Below are 21,998 nucleotides of genomic sequence, written 5' to 3'. Positions count from 1 at the left end.
TGTATTGATTGGATATAGTTATATTTATATGATATATTGGATATATCATATCAATATGACATTGATATGATATTGATATCATTATACCTCTGGATAATGTTATGACATAATTATTTTAGTTCCACTACTGAGGAAGGGTAATTAAATTTCAGACTTTTGGATGTAAGTTGATCACCTTGAAGATTTAAGAAGTTTTTTTTTAATCTTACAAATATTGTACAGCTAGCTAGATGTGTTTGGATTTTTTTCATTCTCAAGTATCATTGTCAGTAAAGAAAATATATACCTTAGTGGAGTAATATTGTTGTCTATGAACATAAACTTGTTTGCTTGTTCTATTAAATAAATTATAATTTACAAAATATTTTTGTCCAATAATCAGAAGTACCAAGATTTCCCCAAATCTGTCAGTTATACCTCAACAGCATCTTTAAGCTATATACACTAAAACCTATGTTAACTGAAACCTCATAGGTTCAGCCTCAGTTAACCAGGATTTTTTTTTTCAATCAACTTATGAGAAACCATGAAAACCACATTACGCAGGTTACCAGGGATTTATTTTAAATTTCAGATTCCAGAGATTAGTGGTCATTTCAATCAACCTTCTATTCGTAGAATGAGAATTGCAGATAAATTAAATAAACATATATTGAGCGTCTGAACCAGGCACTGACAGACACAAATGGAAAAGATACGGTCCTTTACCTAAAGGGGTGACTGTCCAGTGGAGGAGCTAATATGAACACAAATAATAAAAATACAGATTGTTCTAGTGCTCTGAAAGAGTCCAGATTATGACTGTAAGACCTACAATTATCAAAGATTTATGTTTACTATACTTCTTATTACACAAGAAAGTAACCCATTTTAGGAAGACTTAACTTTCAAAGGTTAAAAAAAACAGGGGTTTTTCTCACAAATTCTTTTAAATGAAATGTTGCATATTCAAACATTCTATGGAGGGGTTTTTTTTGGTATTTGAGTTAAGGAGCAAAAAACATACAAATTCCTTACTCATGGAACCTGGCTTTCTCAAGCGCTTCTCAAATGTCAGCTCCCTCTATGGTACAGAGTTGGTTCCAGTATTTTAGAGATACGGACCTTGAGGATCCTCTGTAGGATCTTAACATTACTAACCTGCTAAATTACGTAAAATGCTTACCCATCATGGTCGTTATAGTTCTTGCTTGTTTAGACAGCCAGCTACTGAGTTTTTTCTATAGGAAACAATTAACTTCACATAATTTAACTTTTAGCTCTATGATTCTGTATAAAATCGATGTGGTGACCTGGTGATGAAAATATTGGTCTAAAAAATTAAGAAACAGAATTCTTCCATAAATCTGTGAGAACTTGACTAAAATGTATAATCTGTTTGGGTGTTATTTCCCCATCTGCAAAATAGAAAGTGACAAGTACACCTGACCCTTTTTAAAATGTAGGATGAAAATTTGTTTTGGTTTTCCTGTTATTGTCATACTTACTATGGATACTCTATATTTTTTTAAGTTTCTCCTATAAATGTAGAACTCTAAAGTAACAAAAGTAGAAAATGAAAGTGCTGAATTACCAGCCACAGTAGCTGTACAACTTTGTGGGCATAAAGAAAGCAAGAACTGTGCTTTTTCCTTTACTTCTTTATTGCAAATAGTAAAACTTCACCCACAGAATCTTTCTGGGCCTCAACGTTCTCATCTATAAAAGGAAGACTTAGAACCGGAAGATGATCGTGAAAATCTTCGCAGCACAAATAGTCTGTAATTCTATATGATAAATTAGTGTCAGATCTGATTGACTGATTGATTAAGAGTTAGTGATCTAAATTCTACTTCAGGATTTAATTGCGGTTGTGTGCAACTGAGTAATTTAATGTCTTTGTGCCTTCATTTTTCCATATGTCCCTTCCTAAAGTCATAAAAAGAATAAAACAATACACGTGAAACACTTGGCACTCTATATAAGAAAGATCATATAGCTATATAACACTGTACAAATCAGTGTTAGTTAATCCCTTCCTCTGTGATACGCCACAATTTCTTCTTCATCGTCATCTGGGTTCTCATCTTTGCCACTTAATCATCTGAAATCATCATAAATAATTTGTTGGGTACCTAAACATAGAAGGCATGGTTTCAGGCAGGGCCTAAATAATGAGATGCCTTCTTCAGATGCATGACCATATATGTCCCTACTGTCAACATGTTTTCTTATTCCAAGATATGTTCTTTCCTTTGCCCCTTTCCTCTCTTTTTTCCTCTTATTTTTGCTCCCAATGCTTCATTCTTAATAAACACTTTCCTCTCTGCTCTGCCAATTTCCTTCATTAATTTTTACTCTCCAAATCCCTTACTATGAAAAGAACTAATTGCCCATCCTATGAATAATCCTGGAACTTCACTAAAGCAGTATATTTTTCTAGAAAGCAAAATGTGCTATACAGCAGGTGTGTGTGTGCTGAACACTATCAATGGCGGTTTAACTGTTAAATAACTAAAAAGAACTTATAATACAGAGCACACTACCCCTGCAGGTACTCAAAAATGAATTTGCTCTAACATTTCCAGAAGCATATTTTAATAAAAGATGACCATTAGTACAGAAATTGGGAGGATTTAATACACAGATCATTAAATTGACAACAATATTTAAATCAAAATGAAAACAGAAGAAAGCCGTGAATATCAAATATCCTTCATTAGTGAACTAACCAGTTGCTTCTCTTTCTTTAAGTCAATGAATTTTTTCCTTATGCTCATGTATGTAGTTCAATCACCTTCATCTACTACTAAACAATTTGGAGCAATAATTTAAAATATTAGAGCTTATTGAAGCAAATTATCTTTCAGCATTTTCCACTTTCTAAAAAAATGGTAAAATGGTGAAAATGAAAAAAATAGCTTAAGAACATTTCATTTCACAGAGCCTTCTTACTATAGACACCTACCTTACTTTGCATTGGTGAGCAGATGCTGTGATGACCCAAACTAAAAGCTCTTGGTTCATTTTATACCCTTCAGGATAATCCCCTCTGATCTTCTTGGTTATATAATTGCATTTGATTTACTGCTTTTTTTATCTGAAAAGCATCTATTGAAAATTCATACTGAACTCCAAATAAAATGTATTTAGACAAACAAGCTCACAATATCTTTCCCTGGAAGCTGACATTATTGCAGCATGCATTTTCCTCTCTCCTGTTTCAAAATAAATTACCTTTTAAATATATTCTTTATTAATATTTATTTATTAATATTAATAAAAGATAGATACAGAATGGGAAAAGCCAAATTCAAAAAACACTCTAACATCATCTAAGTAAGTCTTGGGAATAAAAATTTATTTAGGGCTTGAGTGCTTCAAGTTTTACCTACATGTTCATGTAAAGATATATAAAATTATTCCTCATCTAAAAATTTTGTTTAGAACAAAATGTGTAGTTCAAAATCTTTTGGGGGGGATTTTAAGATATTAAGTAAAATTTACACGTGTGAAAGAATGACTGTCTGAGGAACATAGCCACATCTGACAGGATGTCAAGCTGACCTGAGATAAAATTTTGGCCCTGCCATTTACTTGCTATATGACATTGGCATGCTTGACTGCTTTAGTTTCTATGAAAAGGTAGTATCACTTCTCTAACGATTTTTGGTGTTGAGCATTTTTTCATATGCTTGTTGGCCACGTATATATCGTCTTTTGAAAAGTGTCTGTTTATGTCTTTTGCCCACTTTTTAACAGGGTTCTTCAGTTTTTGCTTATAAATTTGTTTAAGCTTCTTATGCATTCTGGGTATTAGACCTTTGTCAGATGCATAGTTTGCAAACATTTTCTCCCATTCTGTAGGTTGTGTGTTTATTCCGTTGATAGTTTCTTTCGCTGTTATACCAGGTAACAAAAGTACACGATCCTAGAGAGATGGGAAGCAGACAGGGAGAAACAGACTGGAGAACATTTCTGGGTCATAATGCAGAAGCTCTTTAGTTAAAGGTCCCATTTATCAATTTTTGTTTTTGTTGAAGTTACATTTGTCGTCTTTGTCATGAAATCTTTGCCTGGTCCTACATCCGGAATGATATTTCTGAGGTTATCCTCCAGAGTATTTACAGTTTTAGGTTTTACATTTAAGGCTTTAATCCATGTTGAGTTGATTTTTCTATACAGTGTGGGGAAGGGATCCAGTTTCAATCTTCTGCATATGCTTAGCCAGTTATCTCAGCACCATTTATTGAATAGGGAATCCTTTCCCCATTGCTTGTTTTTGTCAGTTTAATTGAGCAAATGATTGTTGAATCAGGCAGCCCTCAGAATCAGAAGAGATTCACAGAACTCTGCTCCTCAATGTGGGCAGACAGCATTTATGAACAGAAAGTAGAAATGAGATACAGAAACAGCTTTATTTCATTATAGATCACCACTTGCCTTACTTGGACAAAGTCTGATCAGCTGGCTGCCTATAATTGATTGAAGCTCAGCTGCTGTGATGAGCTGAAAGTCAGCTGTTTGTTACCAAAGTATACTCCTAAGTTAGGCTTGCAGTTAGTTTACATACTAAGTTAGGTTGCAGTTCATTATGTAGGAACTCACAACACAGAGGTATCCTCAGGCCATATTTCGTTTAACAGATATATACCGAGAAATGGCCATGCCAGGGGCTCCAAAGTCTTGGGAATGTGAGCTACTATGTAATAAGATAATTTTGAAAACAGGGAAATGGAAATGAGGGTGCTAATCTAATTTCAGACAAGACGCTAACACAAGAGTATGATAAATGGAAGAACATTACATATGTGTTTCTAATGGAATGAGTGCCTCCTTTGTATAAAGCATTGATTCAGGAGCTCATTTTCTAGTGGATTTATATACCTATCCCTGGGAGATATATATATATATGTGTGTGTGTGTGTGTGTGTGTGTACATATGTAATGGGCAACTATATAAACACTTGGCCTGTTGCTAGAACTATAATAAATATCATGCATTTGGGTAGTGATTTTCTTGCTAAAGAGGCCTTAATGTATATGATCTCATACTGTTAAAAGAATCCAGGCATGTTGAATTTGTGCTTCTGATCCAGGTTTACTTTCTCACCCAAAATAATTATAAAACAATACAAAATATATAAAATAATGTCTCTATACATATTGGACATCAGGTAACAAAAGTACGTGATCTGAGAGACATAGGAAACAAACAGGAAAAAACTGCCTGGAGAAAGTTTCTGAGCCATAGGGCAGGAAAGGTTACCAAGGCAGAGACCACAAGCATCACCGAATTGAAGAGAGAGACCTGGGAGTCCATGGATCCCCAAGGCAGACAGAGTTCACAAGAAAGACATTATCAAAAAAGAAAACCACAAACTAATAACCCTCATGAAATGAACAGAGATACAAAAATTCTTCACAAAATTTAGCAAAACAAAATAAACAGTACATAAAAAGAATAATACATCATGGTCAAAGTGGAATTTATTTCAGGAATGCAAGTTTAGTTTGCATTCAATTAAGAAAATTCACCATACTAACAGACTAAAAAATAAAAGGCTTACGATGATCTCAATGGAAACACACACACACGCACACACACACAACCACATACACAAAAGCATTTGACAAAATCCAACATATATTCCTGAAAAAATTTTCAGGAAACTTGGAATAGAAGAAAACTTCCTAACTTAATAAAAGGCATCAGCAAAAATATATGATTAATATCATTCCTCTAAGATCAGGAAAAAGGCAAAAATGTCTGCTTTTGCATCTTCTATTAAACACTGTACTGTACATGTAATGTTAATGCAATAAGCCAAAGGAAAAAAGACATTCAGATGGGAAAGGAAGGAGTAAAATTTTATTCACATACAACATGACCATCTATGTAGAAAATCTTATTGAATTGCTGATTTCAAGATTGTAAAACTATGGTATTAAGAAAGTGGTGGTAAGACAGATCGTTGGAACAAAATATGGTCCAGTAATAAACCTGCACACATGTGGTCAAATGACTTTCAAGAAAGGTGAAAGTGAAATTATGTAGAGAATAAATAGTATTTTCAACAAATGGTGCTGGAACAATTCGTTATCCATATATAAAAATAAATACTTTTTAAAAATAAATAAATAACTTCAATACATAGCTTGCATCATATACAAATGTTAACATGAAATATAAAAACTAAAATTCTAAAACTTCTAGAAGAAAGCATGGAATAAAACTTTTGTTAGGCAAAACTTGAATTAGGCAAAACTTTCTTAGATATAACACCAACAGCATGATCCATTTTCAAAAACAATAAATTGGACTCTGTCAGAATTAAGAACTTCTCTCTTCAAAAGGCATTGTTAAAACAACAAAGACATACCACAAACTGAAAGAAAAGAAACTTGCAAATTATATATAAGATAAAGAACTTGTATACAGAATATATGAAGAACTTGCAATACTCAACTGTAAGAAAAAAATTATCCAATTTTTTAAATAAGCAAATGTTTGAATAGACATTTCACAAAATTATATAGATGGGAACTAAACAGATGAAAAATTTTCATCATTAGTCTCAGAGATAAGCAAATTAAGACCTCAATGACATAGCACTACACACTTCTTGGGCTGCCTAAAATTTAAAAATTGGAAATACCAAGGGTTAGCAAGGATGTGGAGCAACTGAAATTTGCATACAATGTTTCATGGAAACATAAAATGGTACAAGTTTGTCAGTTCATAAGTCTCTCAAAAAGTTAAACATACACCTACAATATGACCTAACCATTCCACTCCTAAGTATTTATCTAAGAGAAATAATAGGATATACCCATCCATGAACTTTTACACAAACATTTATAGCATCTTTATTTTTAATAGTCCCAAACTGGAAACAAACTGAATGCCCATCCACAGGTGATAAACAAATATGTCATACATATGCAATAGAATGTTTGCCAGCAATAAATAGGAATAAACTACTGACATAGTAGGGACATTAATATCAATAATGTTATAATCTTAATATTATTAACATAGACCAAAACAGAGTACATGCCATATAATTCTGTTTATATAAAATACCAGAAAATACAAATTAATGTAAGACAGAAAGCAGATTAATGATTGCCTGGGGATGAGAAAAGACAAGGAAGGGGAAGAAAGAGGATTTCCAAGGGGCAGAGGAAACATTTAGGAGGTGAAAAATATGTTCATTATCTTGATTGTGATGATGGTTTTATAGGATATACATATGTTAAAACCTATCAAAATATATGCAGGGTTAGGGGTTGAATTATGTACCCCCAAATTTCAAATGTTGAAGTTCTAAACTGTAGTATATCAGAATGTGACCTTTTTTGGAAATAAGTTCATTATAAATGAAATTAATTAATATGAAATAACACTGGAGTAAAGTAGGCCACTAACCAATATGATTGGATATATCCCCTTACGAAAAGAGGAAATTTGGACGCAGACACATGAACAAGGAGAATGCCATGTGAAGAATGAAATTATGTTGCCTCAAACCAAGGACTGCCAGAAGCTACAATAGAGGCCTGGAATACATCCTAGCTCAGCAGCTTCACAGGGAACATGGCCCTGCAGACACCTTGATCTTGGACTTCTGGCCTCTAGAGCTGTGAGAAAATAAATCTCTGTTGTTTTAAACCCCTCAGTTTATGGTACTGTGCTATGGCAGTCCTAGGAAACTAATATATGCAATTTATTGTATGTCAATTATACCTCAATAAAACTGATAAAAAAAATATGGTAGGTGGAAATGATCTGTGCCTATTTGTCTAACTTCACGTCATACCCACCTCCCTCCACCTTTTATTTATTATGTCTCTTCGAACATTCCAAACTTGTTCTATGGAGCAACCTTTCAACAAGTCTTTGAATGGCTTTCTCCTTATCATCTCAGCTTAAAAATTACTTATTTAGAAAACCCTTCCTTGACCACCAAGTCTAATGCAGCCTACTGCCACTGTCACTTTTTATCCTGTTATCTCATGTTTTCTTAATTGCATTTAGTGTTTTCTGATACTGTATTTGTTTATATATTCTCTGTCTCTCCCTTTCCAACTAGACTGTAAGCAATTTAAATGGAAGCTTTATTTGTCTTGCTCATCACCATATCTTCAGAATCCAAACCAGCCTCTGTTATGTATTAGGTACTCAGTAAATACTGATTATATAAATAAATGGAAGCATAGATCCTATTCTGACATTTTGCATCCATGGAGAGGTTATTTAATGCTCTGATGCTCTATAGATAGTTACAGGCACAGTCAGGCTAACATCCAAGTTTCTTGACATCAGTTTCATTGCATTAAAATTTTAACTCATTTTCAAAGAAAAGCAAACACTCACACTCTTTTGTTAGCTAAACAGAGAAGTGGCATTAAAATATGAATCAGATTTACTGACATTATCCTTTACCCCAAAGATTGAGTACTTTTCTAGCTCCTACTATTCTCTATATCCATACAATTTTAAAATCCTGGACAATATATAAACACTTTTAAAAAAATCGGTTTAGTCATCTTAAGTTTGAGTTATCAGTAAGAATCATATTAAAATGGCCTGCAACATGAAATAAAACCTGTTTGTTTACTTAATTCCTTTCAATGCTTTTTTCCTTAATACAGATAATTGGTAGCAAATAGAGTTCACCCTATTTGCATATTGATCATTTTATTATTTTAAAGCTCTCAAGTGAGAAGACAAAATTGATTTAATATGTATAAAAATTATGTCAATTTACTTTTCTCTTTTGGTAACAGATTAAAACCCCTTGTATACCAGATTTACATGAATGTATGCAAGTTCTTTTCTATTTCAAAACATTTTTTGAAATTAAGGTCATCTATAAATGTTAATAGAAATTGCTAACGTCTTCTGTAATAAAATTTTAGTGTTATAAAGTCAGATTGTTATCTAGTTTTCCTTACCCGTATGTCAAAATTAGTTTCTCAAAAAAAAAAAAAAATTAGTTTCTCTATCCCTTAGTATAATATCTTTCTTTTACTTATGTTACTTTATATAACCCCTGGTAATTAGATATTATTTCTCTGGCTGAATAATGTCAGCAGTATTAACCATACTCACAATAACAAGTGTAACCACTTCTCAGCAACTAATGAACAATATGCTGTTAATCTCACCCAAAAATTTTTAACTTTTCTTATCTTTTTTAGCACACCTTTTATTTCTGAAGAAGTTTGCAGTATTATTATATGCAAAAATCAATCAAAAATTTAGTTAGCAAATTAATCAGTGGTAGTCACAGAATAATAAATCCATAATGTAGTTAACGTGTCTCATTACATATGTGTGAGTTTTCCTAGTGTTTAGAATTATCTTCTATTGGGAACAATGGCTATTCATGAACTCATTAATCCATTTGTTCAACAAATCTATGATATTTCCACCTCATTCCAGACACTGCCCTCAAGAAACCCTTTCTTACCAGTTTGGGCTATTCTAGCCCAAAACATGAACCAGGTTTGGTGAACCTCCCCATAGGTAAAGTAAGTAAAGGAATAAGGAGAGGACCAAAATGTGTTTAGGTAAACACATTTTGATTTCAAGGAATTCAAGAGTAGGGAAAAGCTCTTCCCTGCCTGGCACAAGAGGAGGCCTCCCAGTTTCTACTCCAGCACTACCAACAACTGTTCTCATTGGTCAGTGCCCAGACTATTCAGCTTCTCCCGAAAGCCCCACATATTTCTGCTTTCACCCATCAAGGATTAACTGGTATAAGAATTTCTCTTCTACTAAAAACAATTAGAAAACAGGGCAAAATATATGAAACAATTATTCATAGACTTTGGATAATAGGAACGACAAGGCTGATACTGAAAGAAAGGAAACCATTAAGTTAACCCCTATGATTGTCCTAGAAACCTGAAGGCAGTTTCTAGGCTACAGCACAGAGAGGGGCAACCAAACAGAGATGATATTCTTGAGGAATTGTGAAGACACATATAGAAGTTCAGGGAGGCTGAAATGCCTAGAATTTTTAGGACAGAGAAATGAAGAGGAGGGAGCTGCCTAGAAAGAAAAGCTGGAGATCTGAAAGGGGTTTTCACTGAGTCTTTGACTGATGACCAATTTGTATATGATCGGGTTGAAACTATGAAGCCAAGGAAAGATCACTAAAAATCAGGAGGCTGAACAATTCCTAGAGCTTGCTTATATCTAAAAATAGTTTGTGGTTCCATAAGCCAGAGTGGAGAGGTACTATAATACATAATTAGGTAGAGTCCTCAGAAAAGTCATACTTTAAAAGTGAGGATAAATTAACTCTAGAGTTAAGGCTGCTCTGAACCTTCCTGAACAAAGATAAAAAGCAACTTTCAAAAAGATTGAGCGAACCAAGTAACATGAATGTCGGCCAGAATGAAGTTCAATATTCCTTAAAAAAAATACAACAAAATATAACTCATTTATTAAAATGTAAAATTAACAATGTCTAGCTTCCAATAAGAAATTACTAGGCAGGCAAAGAAGTGAAAAATGTGACCCATACCAGAAGGAAAATCAATAAATAGAAACAGGCTCAAAATGGCAGAAATAATGAAATTCAGGGACAAGAACCTTAAAAGAGTTTTACAAACATTTTTAATAGGCTTAAGAATCTAAATGAAAACACGAACATGAGGAAAAGCGAAATAAAAGGTATAATAAAAGACCCAAATGGAACTTCTAGAGATGAAAAATACAGTATCCAAAATGAAAAAAAAGTCACTGAATGAACTGAAAAACAGAGTGGATAGTTCAGAAGGAAATATCAGTACACTTAAAGACAGAACAATAGAAACCATGGTAGCCAGCTTCCAAGATGGTATCAATGATCTTCAATTCCTAGTACTTGTGTCATTGTGTAATACCCACCCATTGTGTCATACCTGGATTTGATATGTCTGTGTGATCTTCAGACTGGAGCAAAAGTGAAGTTACGCCCTAAAGCTGTCATAAAAGACATTTCCTCTTTCATCTTGCTCAGTTGAATCACTTGCTATGAGGGAAGTCAGCTATCAGTTCACAAAAACACTCAAATGACAGCAACTATGGAGCAGTCCAAATGGCAAAGGACAGAGACCTCCTGCCAACAATCAGAACCAACTTATCAACAATGTAAGTGAGCCATCTTGGAAGTAGATCTTCAGCCCTTATTAAGTCTTCAAATAACTGCAATCTTAAGACAATATCTTGACTGCAACTTGATGAGGGACACTACAAGCCAGAACCATTAGCTAAGTCACACCCAAATTCATGATCCACAGAAATCATTTGATGTATATTTATCATTGGTTTAACCTATTAAGTTTTAGAATAATTTGTTGAGCAGCAGCAAATACCTAATTCAGAGACTACTTAAAATGAATAGCACAGGGAAAAAAGTTTTTTAAAAAGCCTTAGTGGAATAATATCAAGCAGAATAAAATATATGTAATTGGAGTCCAGAATAAAAGGTGAGAATTAAAGTGGGGACAAAAAAAAATTTGAAAAAATGTGGCTAAAATATTTCCAAATTTGATGACTATAAAGCCACAAATCCTAGAAGTTCAATAAAACCCAAGTAAAATAAACATTTGAAAAACTATTCTGCTTTTCTCCTCCATGATGGAAGATTAGATGCTTTTCTAGCATCCTTCACCTACTTGGAAGAAGCAAAACAGTGTTTCGAGATTCACACTGTGATCTTTTATTCAAGAAGGAACCTGAGAATTAAACAGAAAAACAAAGGACACTTCAGATCTCAGGAAAGAAAAGGTAGGCAGGCAGGCAGTCTGCACAGCAGCATCTGGCTGAGAAATGTGAGTGAAACCCCAGTACATGAGAAGCCAAGACGGTGTCTTTCTATGAGTTAGTCCGTTCTCTCATTGCTGTAAAAAAGATGTGGGACTGGGTGATTTATAAAGAAAAGAGGTTTAATTGGTTCATGGTTCTGCAGGCTATACAGGAAGTATAGCAGGTTCTGCTTCAGGGGAGGCCTCAGGAAGCTTCCAATCATGGCAGAAATCAAAAGATGAACAAAGTGTCTCACATGGCAGGAGCAGGAGCAAGACAGAGTAAGAGGGGAGATGCTGCACACTTTTAAACAACTAGATCTTATGAGAACTCACTCACTATCACAAGAACAGTGCTGAAAGGATAACGCTAAACCACTCATGAGAAATCCACTCCCATGATCCAACCACATCCCCCCAGGCCCCACCTCCAACACTGGGGACTAGAATTCGACATGAGACTTGGTGGGGGACACGGACCCAAAGCATATCAGTCTACATTCTACCTTTCCACTGGGGAACTGTACCAAAAGCACCTTGTCCCTCCCAAGCCCTGGAGCTAACTGGGGGAAAGGCTTGGATACTGTGAGAAGAAAAGACACTGAGAAATGTCCTAGGCATTTTCTCAAATCTTGGACCCAGTTGGAGGATAGTATTCTCAATTCTGGCTCATCTCAAACTTGGTGGGATAGGGCTACTTAGCAGCAGTGCCTGCCGTGGGCATTAGAGAGTCTTGGGCTGGAGATTGGAGTCCTGGGTCTGGAGTGAGGGAGGAGCTCCCATAGTCGGAACTGAGGAGCAAGTTTGGAGTGTGCTGCAATTATGGGCACTGGAACTGGGCTCTGCCTCTTCATGGGATCAGAGACGGAGGAAATTTTCTGGAGAGCTGTGGTTTTGCACAGGTGGTGACATTTGCAGACATGAACAGCTTTGCAATCTAAAGGCAATCTGCATGCAACTTTACTGAGTGCCCAACCTTGCTCTCTTGGTCAAAATGAGGGATTGAGCACAGCTGGATCTGAGGAGTGAGAGATAAGTGAGTACCACACCCACTCACCTAGTCTAGGAGCTAGTGCCACTCCTCCCTTCCCATGCAAGGAACTTCGTGCTGTGGCTGTTTTTCACTCCTTACCTGGGAACATCCCCAGCCATTTGGCAACTGTCCCCTGGGCTCATCAGAGCAGATACTTGCGCCCACAATTAGGAAGCCTGAGCGCAGGCTGGGCTAGTCCATCTCCAACAGCTTCACCCCCACAACTCCCACTGAGGCTGAGCCTAGAACCCCAACCACTGAGCATCCCACAGCCCAGTCCAATGCCTGGGACACTGGAAAACTTCTCCTGGTAAACAAAGATCAAGATAAACCCAATTGCTGCCACCATAGCCATCTCTTACCTGCAAGTGCCACCTACTGGCCTGGGGGTCAAGCAGCACAACCAAATACAAAATCTGCTGACACAACTGCACAGCAATTGAAAATGAGAGAAGCTTCTTTGGCCCCCACACCTCCAGTTTCTCAGGAGACCATAAGCCTGTGGTCTCAACTGGTACACAACTACTACAGCTGGCATTTGAGAAACCTACCACACTAAGTTTATCTGTAACCAGTCTTTGCCACTGAACACACTCAGAAGCAAAGCAAAATGGCCCTACTCAACATACCTTATAGTCACATCTTCAAGGAAAAATTAAAAAGTTCCATCTGTGGCTGGGGAATTCTTGTGGAGGTCAGAGTGGAAGCAGGTGTGGGAAGCTCCAGCACAAGGAAACATGACTGCCAAAGTGTTTGAGGTCATTAGCAAGTTTGGCCCACCGTTAGATGTTGCAGGAGGTGTGGCGAACTCTGCCTTATATAATGTGGATGCTTGGTGCAGAGTTACTGTCTTTGACCAATTCCATGGAGTACAGAACATTGTGGTAGGGAAAGGAATTCACTTTTTTATCCCATGAGTGTAGAAACCAATTACCTTTGACTGCCATCTCAACAATGTAATGTGCCAGTCATCAGAGGTAGCAAAGATTTACAGAATGTCAACATCACACTCCACATCTTCTTCTGGCCTTTTGCTAGCTAGCTTCCTCACATCTATACCAGCACTGGAAAGGACTATGATGAGCATGTGCTGCCATCCATCACTATAGAAATCCTCAAGTCAGTGGTGGCTCACTTTGATGCTGGAGAACTAATCACACAGAGACAGCTGGTCTCCAGGCAGGTGAGCAATGACCTTAAGGAGTGAGCAGCCACCTTTGGGCTCATCCTGGACAACATGTCGTTGGCATATCAGAGCTTCTGGAAGGAGTTCACAGAAGTGGTGAAAGCCAAACAGGTGACTCAACAGAAAGCAGAGAGGGCCAGATTTTTGGTGGAAAAAGGCTGAGCAGCAGAAAAAGGCAGCCATCATCTCTGCTGAGGGCAACTCCAAAGCAGCCAAGCTGATTGCCAACTCACTGACCACCACAGGGGATGGTTTGATTGAGCTGCACAAGTTGTAAGCCACAGAGGACATCGTGTACCAGCTCTCATGCTCTTGGAACATCACCTACCTGCCAGCAGGCAGCCTGTGCTCCTCTAGCTGCCCCAGTGAGAGCCCACCCTGCCTGCACCTCCATGGGCCAACTGAGTCACAGCCCTGATGATTCTTAACACCACCTTCCTTCTGCCCTGACCCCAGAAATCACAGTGAAATTTCAAGATTGGCTTAAAGTGAAGGAAATAAAAGTAAAATCACTTCGGATCTTAAAAAAAAAAAAAAAAAAAAAAAAGTCCTGTCCAAATAAAAGTAAATGCAAAAATAAGAAATAAGAAATGATTGTTTCTTCAGATGAGAAGAAACAGCATAACAATATTAAAAGTATGAAAAAGTAGGGTGTTATCACACATCTCCCAAAAAATCACACTAACTCTCTAGTAATGGATTCTAACCAAAATGAAAATGAAATATTTGAAATGTCAGATAAAGAATCAAAATATTGATTTTAAAGAAGCTCAGTAAGATTCAGAAGACATCTGAAAACGAATACAAAAAAAAATCAGTTCAGGATATGAATGAGAAATTTACCAAGGAGATAAATATCTTAAAAATAGAACTTCCGGAATTGAAAAATATTGAAGGAATAACAAAATACAATTGAAACTTCCAACAGTAGACTAGAATACACAGAAGAGACAACATCAAAACTTGAAGACAGATTTTTTTAATTAACCCTGTAAAGCAAAAATAAAGAAGCAAGAATAAAAAAGAATAAACAAAGTCTTCAAGAAGTATGGGACTAGGTAAAGTCTCCAAGAAGTATGGGACTACGTAAAGTCTCCAAACATACAAATCATTGGTATTTCAATGGAATACCAATATATAGATTCATGGTATACAATGGAGTCCATGGGAATACCAATGATTTATATGGGAGAATAAAAAGCAAAAAGTTTTAATAACTGATTAAGGGAAATAATTCATGAAAAGTTCCCTAGTCTTGCAAGAGAATTAGACTTTTAGATACAGGAGGCCCAGTAAACACCAGGAAGATACACTGCAAGAAGGACTTCATCATGACATGTTGTCATCAGACAGTTTAAAGTAAACATGAAGAAAAAAAATCCTAAAATCAGCAAGAGAAAAGCATCCAGTCACCTATAAAGAAAACCTTGTCAGACTAACAGTGGAAATTTCAGCAGAAACTTTACAAGCCAGAAGAGATTTCATCTTCAAAGTGCTTTTAAAAACCTACAAATCATGAATTCTGTGTCCTGCCAGAATAAGTTCCACAAATGAAGAGGAAATAAATTCTTTCCAAGACAAGCAAATGCTGAGGGAATTTGTCAGTATTTGGCCAACCCTATAGGAAATGTCCAAAGGAGTTATAAACATGGAAAACAAAAGATTGTTATTCGCCATCATAAAAATTCTTGAAGTATAAAACTCACAGGTCTTATAAAACAATCACATAAAGGAGAAAGAGAAATAAATAAGTGGCAACATGACAGAACTCCACCAAACCACAGATGGGGGTGGTGGGGGAAAGAAACAAAGAATCTACAAAGCAACTAGATAACAATTAATATTATGACAATAATGAAAAATCACATATCAATGTTAACATTAAATATAAATGGATTAAACGAATTACTTAAAAGATATAGATTAACAGAAGGAATAAAAAAACATGAACCAACTATATGCTACTTACAAGAAACCCACCTTCTGGAAAAGACACTTATAGATTGATGGTAAAGGGGTGGAAAAAGATATTCCATGCAAACGGAAACCAAAAGCAAGAAGGAGCAGATATACTTACGTCAGACAAAACAGACATTAAGCCAACAACGGTTAAAAAAAAAAAAGACAAAAGTCATAATATGATAAAGGGATCAATTCAACAAGAGAATATAATGATCACAATACACGTGCATCCAACATTAGAGCCCTAAGATTCATAAAACAAATAATGCTAGACCTAAATAAAGCCACAGACTGCAATACAATAATACCAGGGGATGTCACTACCCCACTCATAGCACTAGACAGATCACTGAGACACAAAACCAACGAAGAAAAACTGGGCTTAAATTGGACTTTGGACTAAATGAACCTGAAAGACATTTATAGAACATTCTACCCCAAAACGGCAGAATAGACATTCTTCTCATCAGTTCAGGGAACATTCTCCAAGACAGGTAATATATAAAGCCACAAAACAGGTTTTAATAAATTTTTAAAAAGTGAAATTATACCAAGTATCTTCTCAGACAACAGTGTAATAAAACTAGAAATCAATGCCAAGAATAGCTCTCAAAAAGATACAAATACATGGAAATTAAACATACTCCTGAATGATCTTTGGGTCAATGACAAAATTAAGATAGAAATTTAAAATTTTTTGAAACAAATGAAAATGGAAACATAACGTATCAAAACTTCTAAGATACAGAAAAAGCAGCACTAAAAGGGAATTTTATAGTGTTAAATGTCTACATCAAAAAAAAAAAAAAGAAAGAAAGATAACAAAGTAACCACCTAACATTGCACCTCAAGTAACTAGGAAAAAAAAGAACAAACCAAACTCGAAGCTAGCAGAAGAAAAGAAATAACAAAAATCAGAGCAGCACTAAATAAAATTAAGAACAAAAGAATACTGAGGATTAATGAAACAAAAAGTTAGTTCTTTAAAAGATAAAGTTGATAAACCATTAGCTAGACTAACCAAGAAAGACAGAGAAGATCCAAGTAAACATAATCAGAAATTTAAAAGAAGGTGCCAAAACTGATACCACATAAATACAAAAGATAATCAGAGATCACTAGGAGCAGCTATATGCTCACAAACTAGAAAACCTAGAGGAAATTGATAAATTCCTGGAAACATACTACCAACCAAGGTTGATTCAGGAAGAAATAGAAATACTGAACAGACCAATAACAAGTAGTGAGACTGAATCAGTAATTTTTAAATCTCCCAAGAAAATAAAAGCCAGTGACCACAGAGATTCACAACAAAATTCTGTAAAACATACAAAGAAGAACTGGTACCAATCCTCCAGATACTCTTTCAAAAAATTGAGGTGAAGGGAATCTTTCCTAACTCATTATATGAATCTGGTATCATCCTAAATACCAAAGCCAGACAAAGATACAACAAAAAAAGAAAACTACAGACCAATATCACCAATGAACATAAATGCAAAAATCCTCAACAAAATACAAGCAAACCACATCCAAAAGTACATCAAAAAGATACTACACTATGATCAGGTGAGATTTATCCCAGAAATGCAAGAATGGTTCAACATATGCAAATCAATAAATGTGACTCACTACATAGACAGAATTAAAAACAAAAACGATATGATCCTCTCAATGGATGCAAAAAAAGCATTTGATAAAATTCAGCATCTCTTAATGATAAAAACCCTCAACAAACTAGGCATTAAAGGAACATACCTTAAAATAATAAAAGCAATATATGACAAACCCACAGCCAATATCATACTGTACAGGTTAAAGTTGAAATCATTTCCTAAGAACTAGAACAAGGAAGGAAAGCCCACTTTCACCACTCCTATTCAACATAGTACTGGAAGTCTTAGAGCAATCAGGCAACAGAAAGAAATAAAAGGCATCCAAATTGGAAAGAAGGAATTCAAATTATCTCTGTTGATGATGTGATCTTACAGCTAGAAAACCCCAGGGACTCCTCCAACAGACTCCCAAATTTGATAAATGAGTTCAGTAAAGTTTCAGGATAAAAAAAATCAATGTACAAAAATCAGTAGCATTTCTGTATAACAATAATGATCAAGCTAAGAATCAAATCAAGAAATCAATTCCATTAACAATAGCAACAACAAAAAAATACCTAGGAATATATTTAACCAGGAAAGTAAAAGCTCTCTGCAAGGAAAACTACAAAACACTGGTAAAGGAAATTATAGATAACACAAACAAATGGAAAAACATCCCATGCTCATGGGTTAAAAGAATCAATATCATTAAAATGACCATACTACCCAAAGCAATCTACAGATTTAATGCAATTGCTATCAAAATATGAATGCAATTTTTAATAGAAAAATACAATCCTAAAATGTATATGGAATCAAAAAAGAACCCATAGCCAAAACATTTCTAAGCAAAAAGAACAAAGCTGGAGGTATCAGATTACCTGACTTTACACTACAAGGCTATAATAACCAAAACAGCATCCTACCGGTATAAAAATAGATGCATAGATAAATGGAACAGAATAGAGAACCCAAAAATACAGCCACATAGTTACAGCCGACTGATCTTTGACAAAGTTGACAAAAACATACATTGAGTAAAGGACACTCTTTTCAATAAATGTTGCTGGGGAAATCGGATTGCCATATGCAAAAGCATAAAACTGGAGCCGCTCCCCTTTCAGCTTATACAAAAATCAACCCAAGATGGGGTTTAAAAATTTAAATGTAAGACCTGAAACTATTAAAATATTAGAAGAAAACATGGGAAAAACTGTTCTGGACACTGACCTAGGCAAAGTATTCACAACAATTACGGCCTCAAAAGCAAATGCAAGAAAAACAAAAATAGACAAATGGGCTTAACTAAAAAGCTTATGCACAATAAAAGAAATAATCAACAGAATAAACAGACAACCTGCAGAATGGAAGAAAATATTTGCAAACCTTTCATCTGACCTGGGACTAATATCCAGAATCTAAAAGGAATTCAAACAACTGAACAACAAAAAAGAAATAGCCCCATTAAAAAGTGGGCAAAGCAGTTAGAACAGCGATCACTTAAAAAGTCAGGAAACAACAGATGCCGGAGAGGATGTGGAAAAATAGGAATGCTTTTATACTGTTGATGGCAGTGTAAATTAGTTCAACCATTGTAGGAGACAGTGTGGCGATTCCTCAAGGATCTAGAACCAGAAATACCATTTGACCCAGCAATCCCATTACTAGGTACATATCCAAAGGATTATAAATCATTCTACTATAAAGACACATGCACACATATGTTTATTACAGCATTGTTCACAATAGCAAAGATTTGGAACCAACCCAAATGCCTATCAATGATAGACTGGATAAAGAAAATGTGGCACATATACACCATGTAATACTATGCAGTCATAAAAAAGGATGAGTACATGTTTTTTACAGGGACTTAGATGAAGCCAGAAACCATCATTCTTAGCAAACTAACACAATAACAAAACCAAACATGGCATGTTCTCACTCATAAGTGGAAGTTGAACAATGGGAACACATGGACACAGCAAGGGGAACATCACACACCAGATTCTGTCGGGGGCTGGGGGGCTAGGGGAGGGATAGCATTAGAAGAAAACTAGCCGGGCGAGGTGGCGGGCGCCTGTAGTCCCAGCTACTCGGGAGGCTGAGGCAGGAGAATGGCGTGAACCCGGGAGGCGGAGCTTGCAGTGAGCTGAGATCCGGCCACTGCACTCCAGCCCGGGCTACAGAGCGAGACTCCGTCTCAAAAAAAAAAAAAAAAGAAATACCTAATGTAGATGATGGGCTGATAAATGCAGCAAATCACCATGGCACGTGTATACCCATGTAACAAACCTGCATGTTCTACATATGTATCCCAGAACTTAAAGTATAATAATTAAAAAAAAAAAAAAAAAAAAGCAAAAGGTGGGCAAAGGACATGAATGGACATTTTTCAAAAGAAGACATACAAATGGCCAACAACCGTGAAAAAAATGCTCAACATCATGAAGCATCAGAGAAATGCAAATTAAAACCACAATGAGATATCATCTTACACTAGTCAGGACAGCTACTATTAAAAAGTTAAAAAATAATAGATGTAATGAGTATGCCTAGAAAAGGGAACACTTATACACTGTTGGTGGGAATGTAAATTAGTGCAACCTCTATGAAAAACAATAGAGATATTGCTCAAATAACTTAAAAAAAAAAAAAAAACTACTATTTGATCCAGCAATCCCACTACCGGGTATCTACCCAAAATAAAAGAAATCATTATATTAAAAAGATACTTACATCTATATGCTTATCACAGCACTATTCACAATAGTAAAGACATGGAATTAACCTAAGTGTCCATCAACAGATGACTGGATAAAGACAATACAGCATTCCATTGTGTGTGTACTCACGCATACACACACAATGGAATACTACTCAGCCATAAAAAAGAATCAAATAAAAATGCTGGCCAAGATGGCCAACTAGAAGTAGCTGGTGTGCACACTCGTGGAGAGAAATAGAAAGCGCAAGAAAATACAGCAAGGGCAGGTAAATACAGCATCTTCAATTGAAACATCCATGTACATGCATTGAGACTCATCAAGGAAACAACTCAACTCACAGAGAATGGAGAAATTCAAGGCAAGACGACCACCTATGTGGGAGCAAAATGGAGCCAGGGGAGCCTCCCCAGCCCAGGGAAGCAGTAAGTGAGTGAGCGACCCTGGGGATCCACACTTTTCCCATGCATCTCTGCAACCCTTGGCTCAGGAGATCCCCTCATGAACATACTCCACCAGGGCCTTCAGTCTGACATGCAGAACTCTGTGGAGTCTCAGCAGAGTAGCTGCTTAGGCACACACAGAACCCTGGGAGCCTTAGATATCTGGGGCTCTTTTTTCCCAGCAAAAAGCAGCTGCAACTCTGGCAAAGCAAGAGGTTACACACACCCCTGCCCCACAGATACCCCTAGGAAAGGGGCTGAATACAGGACGCCAAGCAGTGATGAGATGCAGGCCCTGCTTCCACAGTACCTTGCAGGATAAGACCCACTGGCTTGGGATCCAGCTAGCCACTGGTAGCAGCATTACTTCTCCCTGAGATGGAGCTCCCAGAGGGAGAGGCAGTCCACCATCTTTGCTGTTTCACAGAGTTAACCATTGTTGTCTTCTGTGCAGCCGCCCTACAGAAAAGCGGCCAGACTGCTTTTTAACATGGGTCCCTGACCCTGCTTCTCCTCACTTCGGGGGGCCTGCTGAGCAGGTCTCCAGCCACTGGCTCAGCAGTGTTTTCCATCCAAAGATGGCCGCCATCTTTGCTGTTTGACTGCCTTAGCTATTGTTGCCCTTGAACTCCAAGGAGTCTGCGATGACTAGTGACTGGAGTCATCCTCCAACATAGCACAACTGCCCTACAGAAAAGCAGTCAGACTGCTTATCCACATAGGTACTGAATCCCGTTTCTCTTCAGTGAGCAGAATCTCCCAACCAGGGCCTCCAGCTGCCCCTGCCACTGTTTTCCAGCCGGCAGCAGTTTCAAACCTCGCTTAGACAGAGCTCCCAATAGGAGAGGTAGGCTGCCATCTTTGCTATTTAAGCAATCTTAGCCATTGTTGCCTTCAGGCTTTAGAGAGTTCATAGTGACCAGGAGCTAATGTGACCCCAGCAAAGCACAGCTGTCCTACAGAAGAGCAGCCAGGCTGCTTTTTTACATGTCCCAGATCCTATTCCTCTTGACTAGGTGGGCTCTCCCAACCAGGGTCTCCACCCACCTCCTGCCAGTGTGCTCAGGCTAGCAACAGGTCTGTACCTCCTTAGGACAGAGCTCCCAGAGGGAGGGGAGGCCATTATCTTTGCTGTTTCATAGCCTTCAGTGTTGATACCTTCAGGTACTGGAAAATCTGAGGTGACCAGAGACAAAAGCAGGCTCCCAGCATACCACAGCAGCCCTATGGAAAAGTGGCAAGACTGTTTGTTATGTGGGTCCCTAA

The 21,998-nt window shown here is 36.7% G+C and overlaps 1 pseudogene; it reads left to right on the top strand.

Moving 5' to 3' along the window:
• The first annotated feature begins 13,730 nt into the window (after nucleotides 1–13,730).
• LOC104669073 lies at nucleotides 13,731–14,280 on the top strand (annotated as a pseudogene).
• Nucleotides 14,281–21,998: the final 7,718 nt, after the last annotated feature.

The sequence above is a fragment of the Rhinopithecus roxellana genome, chromosome 8 (assembly GCF_007565055.1).
Source record: "Rhinopithecus roxellana isolate Shanxi Qingling chromosome 8, ASM756505v1, whole genome shotgun sequence".
NCBI classification, from domain to species: Eukaryota; Metazoa; Chordata; class Mammalia; order Primates; family Cercopithecidae; genus Rhinopithecus; species Rhinopithecus roxellana.
Note: the sequence above shows the minus strand (reverse complement) of the source record. Positions and strands in the feature narration are given on the sequence as shown.